The following is an 11,575-nucleotide window of genomic DNA, read 5'->3' as shown; positions in this document are numbered from 1 at the left end:
TTTACCCGACAGAGTGTAGTGCTCCGTGAGTCAGCCGATCGCGCGGTGTAAAGATTCTCACACACAGCGCTGGGCGAGGAAGGGAAGAGGGTCGCGCGATCAGCCAATCAGCGTGCAGGGAATCCGTCTACTGTGTGCCTATGGGGAAAGTTCTATGTGCAGCTGGCAGCCGTCTGTTTCGAGGAGTTTTTAAACATTTTTATTTTTAAAAAATTTCTCCTCATATACACAGACGGCGCGGCTCGCGATCGTGCAGCCGCCATTAGGGGATTAACAATGCGAAATCCCCCTGACGGGGCTCATCGATTTTTGTCCTTTTTTCATAAAAATATATAAAAAGATCTGGACCAAAATAAAGATTATTATTAGGGTGTCCGGACTCATAATAAAAACTTCCGCCTATATGCGGTAATGCACTGCTGCGCGCATAACAATGGTCAGCACAGATTAAACATGCCTCCAGTAATTTTGCAATAACTTTTTACAAAGAGTCATAATTGAGAAAATAATTGAAACACAAGCACAGCACTCATTTTCCTGACCTTACTAACACAATTACCCCACAAATTAGCGTGAGTTTCATTTCCATTTCATTTAATGAATTTTACTCTAAAAATGCGGTTTGGATCGGTCGCGGCGACGCAGACATTCTTCTACACGCATTTTCAATGGCATCGCGCATCTCAAGAAAATGGTCAAGATTATCAGGGTAAAATCACACTTTCAGGTGATTTTACACCATGATCCAAATAAATTTAGAATATAAAAATGTTTTAATCGAAAAGAGTAAAATTTTCTCAATATATACCGACCAGGGGCGTAAGCTTGTAACCGATTTTGCAATCGGCAACCGATTCCATTCGATTTCACCACAATCGGCAATCACTTGCCGATCTTCGATCATGCCCCTTGAAGGAAAAAATCAAAAATAAAAAATCGGCGTAGATCTGGTTACAGTGCGTGATCGCTCAGAACATATTTCAAGATTGTTTTTGAGGTGCTAGCTATTTAGAGGTCGCATTATTCAGGGAGAAAGACGCGGTATTATCTATGGCGATGTTTAAGAGGATAAATATCTCCTCTTCCAACTCATGGTGATAGCGGATGCCGCCGTGAACTTTGAAAGGTCGTATTACCGACGGAGCTCACTGCGCTACTCTCTTACATCGTTTATGATTATATACATTTTATTTTCAACCTCGTGGTGATAGCGGATGCCGCCGTGAACTTTGAAAGGTCGTATTACCGACGGAGCTCACTGCGCTACTCTCTTACCCCCTTTATAATGATATAAATCTTCTCTTCAACCTCGTGGTGATAGCGGACCCCGCCATAAACTTTTAAAGACTGTACTATTGACGGAGCTTATTACGTTACTCTCTTACATCGTTTATGATGATATACATTTTATTTTCAACCTCGTGGTGATAGCGGACCCCGCCGTGAACTTTTAAAGATCGTGCTACTGACGGAGCTCATTGCGTTACTCTCTTACATCGTTTATAAAGATATAAATCTTCTCTTCAACCTCGTGGTGATAGCGGACCCCGCCATAAACTTTTAAAGACTGTACTATTGACGGAGCTTATTGCGTTGCTCTCTTACATCGTTTATGATGATATTCATTTTATTTTCAACCTCGTGGTGATAGCGGAAGCCGCCGTGAACTTTGAAAGGTCGTATTACCGACGGAGCTCACTGCGCTACTCTCTAAACCCAGTTTATAATGATATAAATCTTCTCTTCAACCTCGTGGTGATAGCGGACCCCGCCATAAACTTTTAAAGACTGTACTATTGACGGAGCTTATTGCGTTACTCTCTTACATCGTTTATGATGATATACATTTTATTTTCAACCTCGTGGTGATAGCGGATGCCGCCGTGAACTTTGAAAGGTCGTATTACCGACGGAGCTCACTGCGCTATTCTCTTACCCCCTTTATAATGATATAAATCTTCTCTTCAACCTCGTGGTGATAGCGGACCCCGCCATAAACTTTTAAAGACTGTACTATTGACGGAGCTTATTGCGTTACTCTCTTACATCGTTTATGATGATATACATTTTATTTTCAACCTCGTGGTGATAGCGGATGCCGCCGTGAACTTTGAAAGGTCGTATTACCGACGGAGCTCACTGCGTTACTCTCTTACATCGTTTATGATGATATACATTTTATTTTCAACCTCGTGGTGATAGCGGACCCCGCCGTGAACTTTGAAAGGTCATATCACCGACGGAGCTCACTGCGCTACTCTCTAACCCCGTTTATGATGATATACATTTTATTTTCAACCTCGTGGTGATAGCGGACCCCGCCGTGAACTTTGAAAAGTCGTATTACAGACGGAGCTCACTGCGCTACTCTCTAACCCCGTTTATAATGATATAAATCTTCTCTTCAACCTCGTGGTGATAGCGGACCCCGCCATAAAATTTTAAAGACTGTACTATTGACGGAGCTTATTGCGTTACTCTCTTACATCGTTTATGATGATATACATTTTATTTTCAACCTTGTGGTGATAGCGGATGCCGCCGTGAACTTTGAAAGGTCGTATTACCGACGGAGCTCACTGCGTTACTCTCTTACATCGTTTATGATGATATACATTTTATTTTCAACCTCGTGGTGATAGCGGATGCCGCCGTGAACTTTGAAAGGTCGTATTACCGACGGAGCTCACTGCGCTACTCTCTTACCCCCTTTATAATGATATAAATCTTCTTTTCAACCTCGTGGTGTTAGCGGACCCCGCCATAAACTTTTAAAGACTGTACTATTGACGGAGCTTATTGCGTTACTCTCTTACATCGTTTATGATGATATACATTTTATTTTCAACCTCGTGGTGATAGCGGATGCCGCCGTGAACTTTGAAAGGTCGTATTACCGACGGAGCTCACTGCGTTACTCTCTTACATCGTTTATGATTATATACATTTTATTTTCAACCTCGTGGTGATAGCGGACCCCGCCGTGATTTTTGAAAGGTCGTATTACCGACGGAGCTCACTTCGCTACTCTCTAACCCCGTTTATGATGATATACATTTTATTTTCAACCTCGTGGTGATAGCGGACCCCGCCGTGAACTTTGAAAGGTCGTATTACCGACGGAGCTCACTGCGCTACTCTCTAACCCCGTTTATAATGATATAAATCTTCTCTTCAACCTCGTGGTCATAGCGGACCCCGCCATAAACTTTTAAAGACTGTACTATTGACGGAGCTTATTGCGTTACTCTCTTACATCGTTTATGATGATATACATTTTATTTTCAACCTCGTGGTGATAGCGGACCCCGCCGTGAACTTTTAAAGATCGTGCTACTGACGGAGCTCATTGCGTTACTCTCTTACATCGTTTATAATGATGTAAATCTTTTCTTCAACCTCGTGGTGATAGCGGACCCCGCCATAAATTTTTAAAGACTGTACTATTAACGGAGCTTATTGCGTTGCTCTCTTACATCGTTTATGATGATATTCATTTTATATTATCAACCTCGTGGTGATAGCGGATGCCGCCGTGAACTTTGAAAGGTCGTATTACCGACGGAGCTCACTGCGCTACTCTCTAAACCCAGTTTATAATGATATAAATCTTCTCTTTAACCTCGTGGTGATAGCGGACCCCGCCATAAACTTTTAAAGACTGTACTATTGACGGAGCTTATTGCGTTACTCTCTTACATCGTTTATGATGATATACATTTTATTTTTAATCTCGTGGTGATAGCGGATGCCGCCTTGAACTTTTAAAGGTCGTATTACCGACGGAGCTCACTGCGCTACTCTCTTACCCCCTTTTTTGATGATAGACATCTTCTCTTCAACCTCGTGGTGATAGCGGACCCCGCCGTGAACTTCAAATTGATTTGAAAACGCTAGCTACCCAAAACATTTTAATAACATATTTTAAATCATCGTGCGTGCTTGCGTCTTCTACTTCATTTTAATTGCACTTGCGACTTTAAGATGATGCGTCGTAAGAGATCATTCCAATAATTCTAAATCGCTAGCACCTAAAAATACTTCTAAAAGATGTCCCGCCGATCGTTCATTAACCTGTGATCTATGAGAAATATTTTCATTTTATTTTCCTTTGCGCCTTTGCTCGGAAGATGCGTCTTTCGTTTATCTTTCTAATAAAAATCACTCGGTTTATTTTAAAGCAATAACACCTCAAAACCCCTTGCTTTAAAACATGTTCCAAACGATCGCGCATGTTGGCGACTTCCATTCCAATGCATTCGTCTTTGTGACTTTGTCAGGAAGATGCGCGCGACCGCGAACAACATTTTGATGTCATTATTCCTTTGTTTTTAAACATCGCCGATTCGATTTTCGATTCGATTTCGATTTTAGAAGCTTAACTGCCGATCCGATTTTCGATCTGATTTTTGATCCGATTTACAACATTACAGGGGCGTTTAAATTACGGTGATAAATTCCATGGTACAGAAGAAAGCAATCGTTAGACCCTCCATTCACACCAACTATAAAAAGTACAATAACAGCCCCATGTGTACGTATATGGATTCAGTCACGTAGAATACGAATCTGCAGTTAGTTTTTCGCTAACCCCCTGGGATCAACTTACAAAATGCATTTCAAATTACCCTTCCCGTCATCAAAAAGAGCATCGAAAATAGAGGCGTGACTTATGAATGGACGCGCATAGCAACAAGCACTCCCGCGCTACGTGATCACATGTGAGAGCCGGCGCGAGATACGAAAAAGGTCGCGGGTGTTGTGCGTGCTGCTATAGTAATTTTGTGTACAAATGAACGTGGGAATTCTCACTCACGAATATGTGTTTATAAACAGTGATTCATCGGTACTTGTATTTCGTGTTGTGATTTTACATACCCTGTGAGAAAAATGTGTTCGAGTGGTAAAGGTGGAAATGTCGTTAATGAAGTCGTTAACACTGTAACCAGTATAGGGGAACAGAGGGGGAGTTACAGATGGCAATGTGTGGGGAATTGAATCAAGACAAAATGGGATGGGAATATTTAACAAATGGTGTTGCTTTCGAGTTGTATAGGTGGTCCAGAAAACAAGGTATGAGTATAAGCATTTTTCGTGGCTTCTCGCCGAATTGTTTGATGTAGGAAATGTTGTTGGTGACAAAGCTTTGAATAAGCGTATAAGAAATCTAGAAAAAAAAAAAAAAAAGCAGCGGACCGGCACTGAACAGAAGAATGAAATTCCCGGGATCATAAGGGATGTTATTGTTGTTACAAACACAATGACCGGCACAAAGAAAAATGAGGCCGCGGTGGAGAAAAGGGGCCCCATAAAAAAAAATAATGAGAATGCATCAAAAAAAGAGAAAAATAAAGAAAATACATGTCGATGCCGCCTTGCAAAGAATAAAATAAAATAAAATGAAATAAAAGGAAAAGAAAAGAATAAAAGAAAGAAAAGATAAGCAAAGAATAAAAATGAAAGAGGAAGTAACAGAGGTGAAAAAAAGAAGATAATATTGGCTTATATGTTACTCTATGTGTATGTGTTATCTCTAATCTGTTATAAAAGAGTGCATTAATTAATTACATTAATTACCCCTAAAGCTCGCTAAATGAATAAATAAATAATACGCAAATAAATAAATAATAATAAATAAACGCATATCGCTGTCAAGGCGTTTCTGTGCGCTGAAAATGTATGAACATGTGTAACGTTAGCAGTACAATGCAGCTACGAAAAAAGGAATTGAAATATGAATAGTTTCTCATAAGAATGAAATGGTATTTGACATGAAACGATATTTAATGTTATCAAAAGAATAAGAAAAGAATATGATTAGAAAACCATCGTTGTGAAATACCAAGGAAGCCCAAGGAAGTACCTGCACAAGACAAAATATTGAAGAGTCGGCCGGCGATGTTCCATTGGTCTGCATCCGCTGAAAGGCGCTGATGCCGGAGCAACCGACTCAGCTATGAACAAAAAATTACATTTTATTCAAAAAATACAAAATGATGGCCATATTAAATAAGAAAGTTTTGGTTGATGTCAATATTACTTCACTTGTTAAAAAAGAGCATTTCTAAACAATGCAGATCGCATGCACCGTTGTAAATTCATCCCCCCCCCCCCCTCGACACCAACCTGCACCCTTACAGTCACGGTCACAAAATAACTAAAAATCATCACTTTCCCGTACGTCATCGTGTATCTAACCTGATGTACAATCTAAGTATCTGCATGTTCAAATAAGCTTTTGAGAGGTATGGAACCCCCCCCCCCCCCCCCGTGAAAAACCGTCCACTCAAATTTTTACCCTACCAGAGATTATCCAAAGTGACGAGGGGCAAACAAGCCACAAGCTTTTCGTCTCTAATATTCCAAGTAAATCCAATTACCGTTCAGTAAATCCAACAAAAGAGCCGTCTCTAAATATTTTGCTCATTTTGACTGAGATCTTTCAACTACGGAGTCGGACCCTACTTCGACTGAGCATACGTTGGAATGTCAGTTACCATGGTGACCGGCGGTCAAGATAGTATGCAGGTGGCCATTGTTTACATTTAGTCTGGAATGAGAGTAGAGGTCAGAATGGGGGCATGCATGAATGAGTGACATGATACGAGGATGGCTTCATGTAAAATGAGCGTTTTCCCAGGGCGGTATAGCGGATCTGGGGGGGGTGGTGGCGGCCAGCCCCGGGCTAACCTAAATAATAATAATAATAACGGAGTATAGGACCGGGGGTGTAGGATCAAACTTCAACACCCCTTTGGCTTTCACTCTTTAGGGGTCTTTAAGACAGTTGCGCGAACAGAAAGGGGGGGAGGGGAGGTAGGGCGCATTACTCGTAGCAGCTCGTTGTGTCAAACCAATTTGTCACCCCCCTTAGCAAAGAGGTAGATCTGCCACTGCAGGGGTCCAGATCACTGGCGGATCCAGGGGGGGGGGGGTACAGCCGGGGCGTCCCCCTCTTTTGAGAGGCACAATTAAAATTTGAAATGGAAAATTAAATGCCGTTAAAACAGTAATGTCCCTCCCCCCCCCCTTAAAAGTGAGGACAAACTTTTATTATCGACGAAATACCCTTCATTTTCTGTGAAAACTTTTTTTTTTCATCGGGAAAAATGTGCCCCCCCCCCCCCCATTGCAAAATGTTGGATCCGTCTCTTGTCCAGATGGCCTGATTTATAGTGAGTCTTTAATATTTGTTTATATCGTGGGAAAAAGTGGATTATTGTAGAGCACGAACCCCGTTACCATATTCGGATAATGAAATGGATCCCAGTTACAGCTCCAGTAGATTTTTTACAAATCAAAACCAGGGAGATTGAATTATCATTGAATAAAAAGTTACAACTCGCAATGCACGCCAATCAATTAAATCATGAAGTTAAGTTGGAATCAACACCAACCAATGGAGATTGAAATTTTACAAGATATAAAGAAAAGGGGTCAATTTACCAGGAATTAGCAGAATGGGGGGGGGGTAGACTTTTTTGACTAGCAAAATACAACAATAAAAAATGGTAACCATTCTCGGAAACACTTGGAATTTTCTGACAATCATGCACAAAGTGATTGAATGGTTGCGGGCAGGACTGGGGTGGGAATATGCCCCCCCCTCCACCTTGCTCCCCAACCAGCGCCTCATTACAAACATTTAATAGTTTTTAAGAATCAACTGGAATCATACGAAAAAGGGAGATTCAAGCATTAACTTAAAATGGCAAACCATTAAAAAACTTACGATCGGACATATTCTCACTCTTTGACGCCCCCCCCATCTCATCTCGCCTTCAGGGGAATACATTAGAGTGAATCAAGTTGATCTGTAATTGATACACTCGGTAAAATGCATTGTACATCACATGCAAATCACATACACGTGCCAGATTCTCTCAGCCCAGACACCATGCTCAGACTTAAACATCAACAATGGAAATTTCCATGACTGGTCAAGAGCCACGTGTTGCATGTTATTCAGACTCACATGTACATTGACTCCACGAAAATGCACACACTCGTGATGCACACAAAATCCAGACACATTTCATCATAATTTTTCTGTCTGTCTCTCTCATCTTCTCTCAAATCCCGTGGGCTCTGCACGTAAGTATTGTCTCCGTCGCTCTCTCTCTCTCCCTTTCTCTCCAAGGAGCGTTGCTCCTGACTCTCTCATATCTCCGACGTGACATGCATTTGACCTAAACGCACCCGTACGGGTGCGTAAAGCGAACTTTTGATGTATATTCATGAGCCGTGGCGCGTGATAAACATGGCGCGCTGACGTCATAAGCAACATTCGCGGAGACTCCTCCGGAGATTCCTGAAAAAGACATGATCGCGTACCGTGGATGACCACATTTTGAGAGGCTTTTGGGCTCTAATCGGCGGAAAAAATGTCAATTTTCGTTCGCTTATAATTTTGCTGTGAAATGGATTTACCACATCAAATTTAGCAGTTGGTAAGAGTGAAATTTTCTCTTTCAATTGAATACAGTCATAACACGTAATTCAAACCCGATCCGAAGATATAAATTAGGTCCGGACACCCTATTATTATCATTATTCCGTTTTGGCCTGAAATGCACCAAAACGGGGAAAAAATAAACTTAAAAGGTAAAAAAACAGTGACTTACTTCGGCTGTTACGCAACTATCACTTCCCTGGCCTGGTTTATCTCACATGTATTGCGAGGTTAGTATAGTAAGTATTTGAACCGCGTTTGGCAGTGGATTTCTAACTAAAAGTTAGTGCCTTAGTGGGTCGCGCGTTCTGTGTGTCCACAACACACGACTTCTATGGCTTGATTTTTCTGTGCGCGGCGGCACGTAATGAACCCTTGAGTGGGTTTATCTGAATGGCCATTGAGTCCTTGTACAGATCAAGTTAGAACTTCGGTCTCTGTAATTGGTGAGTGGAGCCAACGGAGTTCAGCGGAACAACCATATAACAGAAACCGAAGCTTTTGGTCTATATTTCGGCTTGAATATGATGTCACCGTTCGAATTTTCAGTCAGACATCGCTTCATTGGAGTTGGATTCACCGATAATTTGATATGGACCGAGGTTAGCCACCAAATTCATGCAAACATGCGGCAAACAAACACAACGAGCTGCTGCAAAGCAGGCAGATCTACTTTAGTTTTGGTCGCTAATTTCAGTCCATATCACACTTCGGCGAAGCCAAGCATTGCCAAGGCCCAAGCGATGTCTGAATTATGAGAATTGGACAATGACCTCGCCTCATGATACAACTGAAATAAAGCTGCTCCCGATCGCGATATTTGGAAAAGCCGTGGGTATATTGACCTTGAAATGTGATTGAGAGTCTTGCTATGACATTTACAAACAATTACTGTTGGGGAAATTCTCTGGAAATAGGCTGGTGCGATACTGCATTCGCGCCATATTTGGTTTATATCTGTATATTGGTCGTATACAGTAATTACCTTACACTTTTCGTAATTTCTCTTTTTTTCAGTCATGTCAAAACTTCACATATGAAAAATAGTAATACGTTGTTTTTTTGGTTACGAAATACGATCCTATCTATCGGCTTCCAACCGCAAAAATTAAAAGATCACACTTGGATATGTGCTTTCTAACAAGTTGAAAAAAGTTAGAAATAAACAAAGTTATTGCTGCTGATCAGCATTTTGAAAATAATTTTTAGCCCTTTTTATCGTTACATACAACTAGATTTAGAGGATGTTAAAAGTGTGAAATTATTTTCTGGCGTGTAAATGCGGGCGTTCATTATTACAGTTGCTCACAATATGACATTTATATAGAAATATGTTGCTGTGAGTACGAATTTATAGATCAATATTTCTCCCTTGTTTTTTTGTGGAGCCTGACGTTCGAAAAACCAAATAACTGCAATATCCCCAGAACTATCTGCAAAAAGGGAAGAAATGCTATAGTATATCCTCCCTAAAAACTTTCTACTCACAGCAAATACATGTATAATGCTCGATGATGCTTACAAGTCCATTTACAAATGCTGTACACAGGGCTCCACACTAACCCATTTTTTCTACTGGTCCAACCTATTCATGTCGGACCAGTAGATACCCAGTTTTTCAATCTTTTACTGGTCCGAACCTAAAATCTACTGGTCCCCCAAAATAAAGAAAACATAAAAAAGTCCTTTCTTGTTACCCCCTCCCCCAAAAAATGAAGGAATGAAAGACAAAATGAAAGCAAGACAGAAAGAAAGAAAGAATAAAAGAAAGGAAGGAAGAAAAAAGAAAAGGTAAAGAAAGGATAGATGTGAAGGAAGGAAAAAAAAAAGAACTAAAGAAGGAAAGGAAGGAAGGAAGTTAAGAAAGAACAAAAGAAAAGAGAAATAAAGGAATGAAGGAAAGAAATGAAGCAAGCAATAAAGAAAGAAAGAACAAAAGACAGAAAGTAGTGAAGGAGAGAAAGAAGCTATAAAAAAAGGGTAATAGGAGAGATGGAAAGAAGGAAAAAAGAAAGAAAGAGAGGAAGGAAGGATGAAAGAAGGAAGAAAGGAATAAGGAAGAAATAACAAAAAGGTAAAATGATAGATAAAAAGAAAGAAATAAATACAGAAGGAAAGGAAGGAAGCAAGCAAGCAATATAAAAAAAGAAAAGGTAAAAGAATAGATGAAAGTAAGAAAAAAAGAAAGACTGAGAGACGAAGACAGGAAGGAATGAAAGAAAGGAGAGAAAGGAAGCAAGCAGTAAAAAAAAAAAAAGGTAAAAGGATAGATTGAACGAAGGGAAAAAGGAAAGAACAAAAGACAGAAAGAAGAAAGGAAGGACTTAATGAAAGAAAGAGAGAAAGGGCTGAAAGAAGGAAGAAATAAGAAACAAGAAAGGGTAAAGAAAGGATGGATGGAAGGAAGAAAGTAACAAAGAATGAAGGAAAGAAAGGGTAAAAAGAAGGAAGGAAAGAAAGGAAGGAAGAAGAGAAGAGATAAATATAGGATGGACGGACTCAAGAATTAAAGAAAGAAATCAAAAAGAAGAAAGAAAGAGAAAAAGAAATAGAGAAAAATATTTTTTTAAAGGATAGAAAGAATGAAAGAACGACTTAAAGAAAAAAAGGGAAATTAAAAAAGAAAGACAGAAAAAAAATGAAAGAGAGGGAAGAAACAAAGAAAGATTGAAAAGAAAGATGGAAAGAAAGAAAGACAACAGAGGAAGAAAGCTTAAACTATTATCATAAATAAATTATCAGTTTCGTTTTGGCTCAATTAAAATATAGCTACGAGAGAAAGTCAGAAACCAAGTGTATCAACACACACACAAATGCATGTGGGCTATCATGTATTCAGACGATATCACTCGAAACCCGATCTGTTTGAACTAAAACAGAAGTGAAAATTTCTCCTTTTACTGCTTACAAATGACAGAGTTACCCCAATTTTTAGGAAATATGGACATTATATAAATAAGAGCCTTTCATGAGTGTGAACTGTGAATTTTGACAGTCCTGTGAGAGATTTCTGCCAGAGGTTAGCCAAGCTTCGTATGTGCAGCCAGTAGAGAATTTACCATGTGGGTTGTGTGGCTGGCTACATGTACACTGTATGGTAACATATTAACACTTACATGCGAT

This window comes from Lytechinus pictus, chromosome 4, assembly GCF_037042905.1.
Source record: "Lytechinus pictus isolate F3 Inbred chromosome 4, Lp3.0, whole genome shotgun sequence".
Taxonomy (NCBI): Eukaryota; Metazoa; Echinodermata; class Echinoidea; order Temnopleuroida; family Toxopneustidae; genus Lytechinus; species Lytechinus pictus.
The sequence above is the reverse complement of the archived record's forward strand: the minus strand, read 5'-3'. Positions refer to the sequence as shown.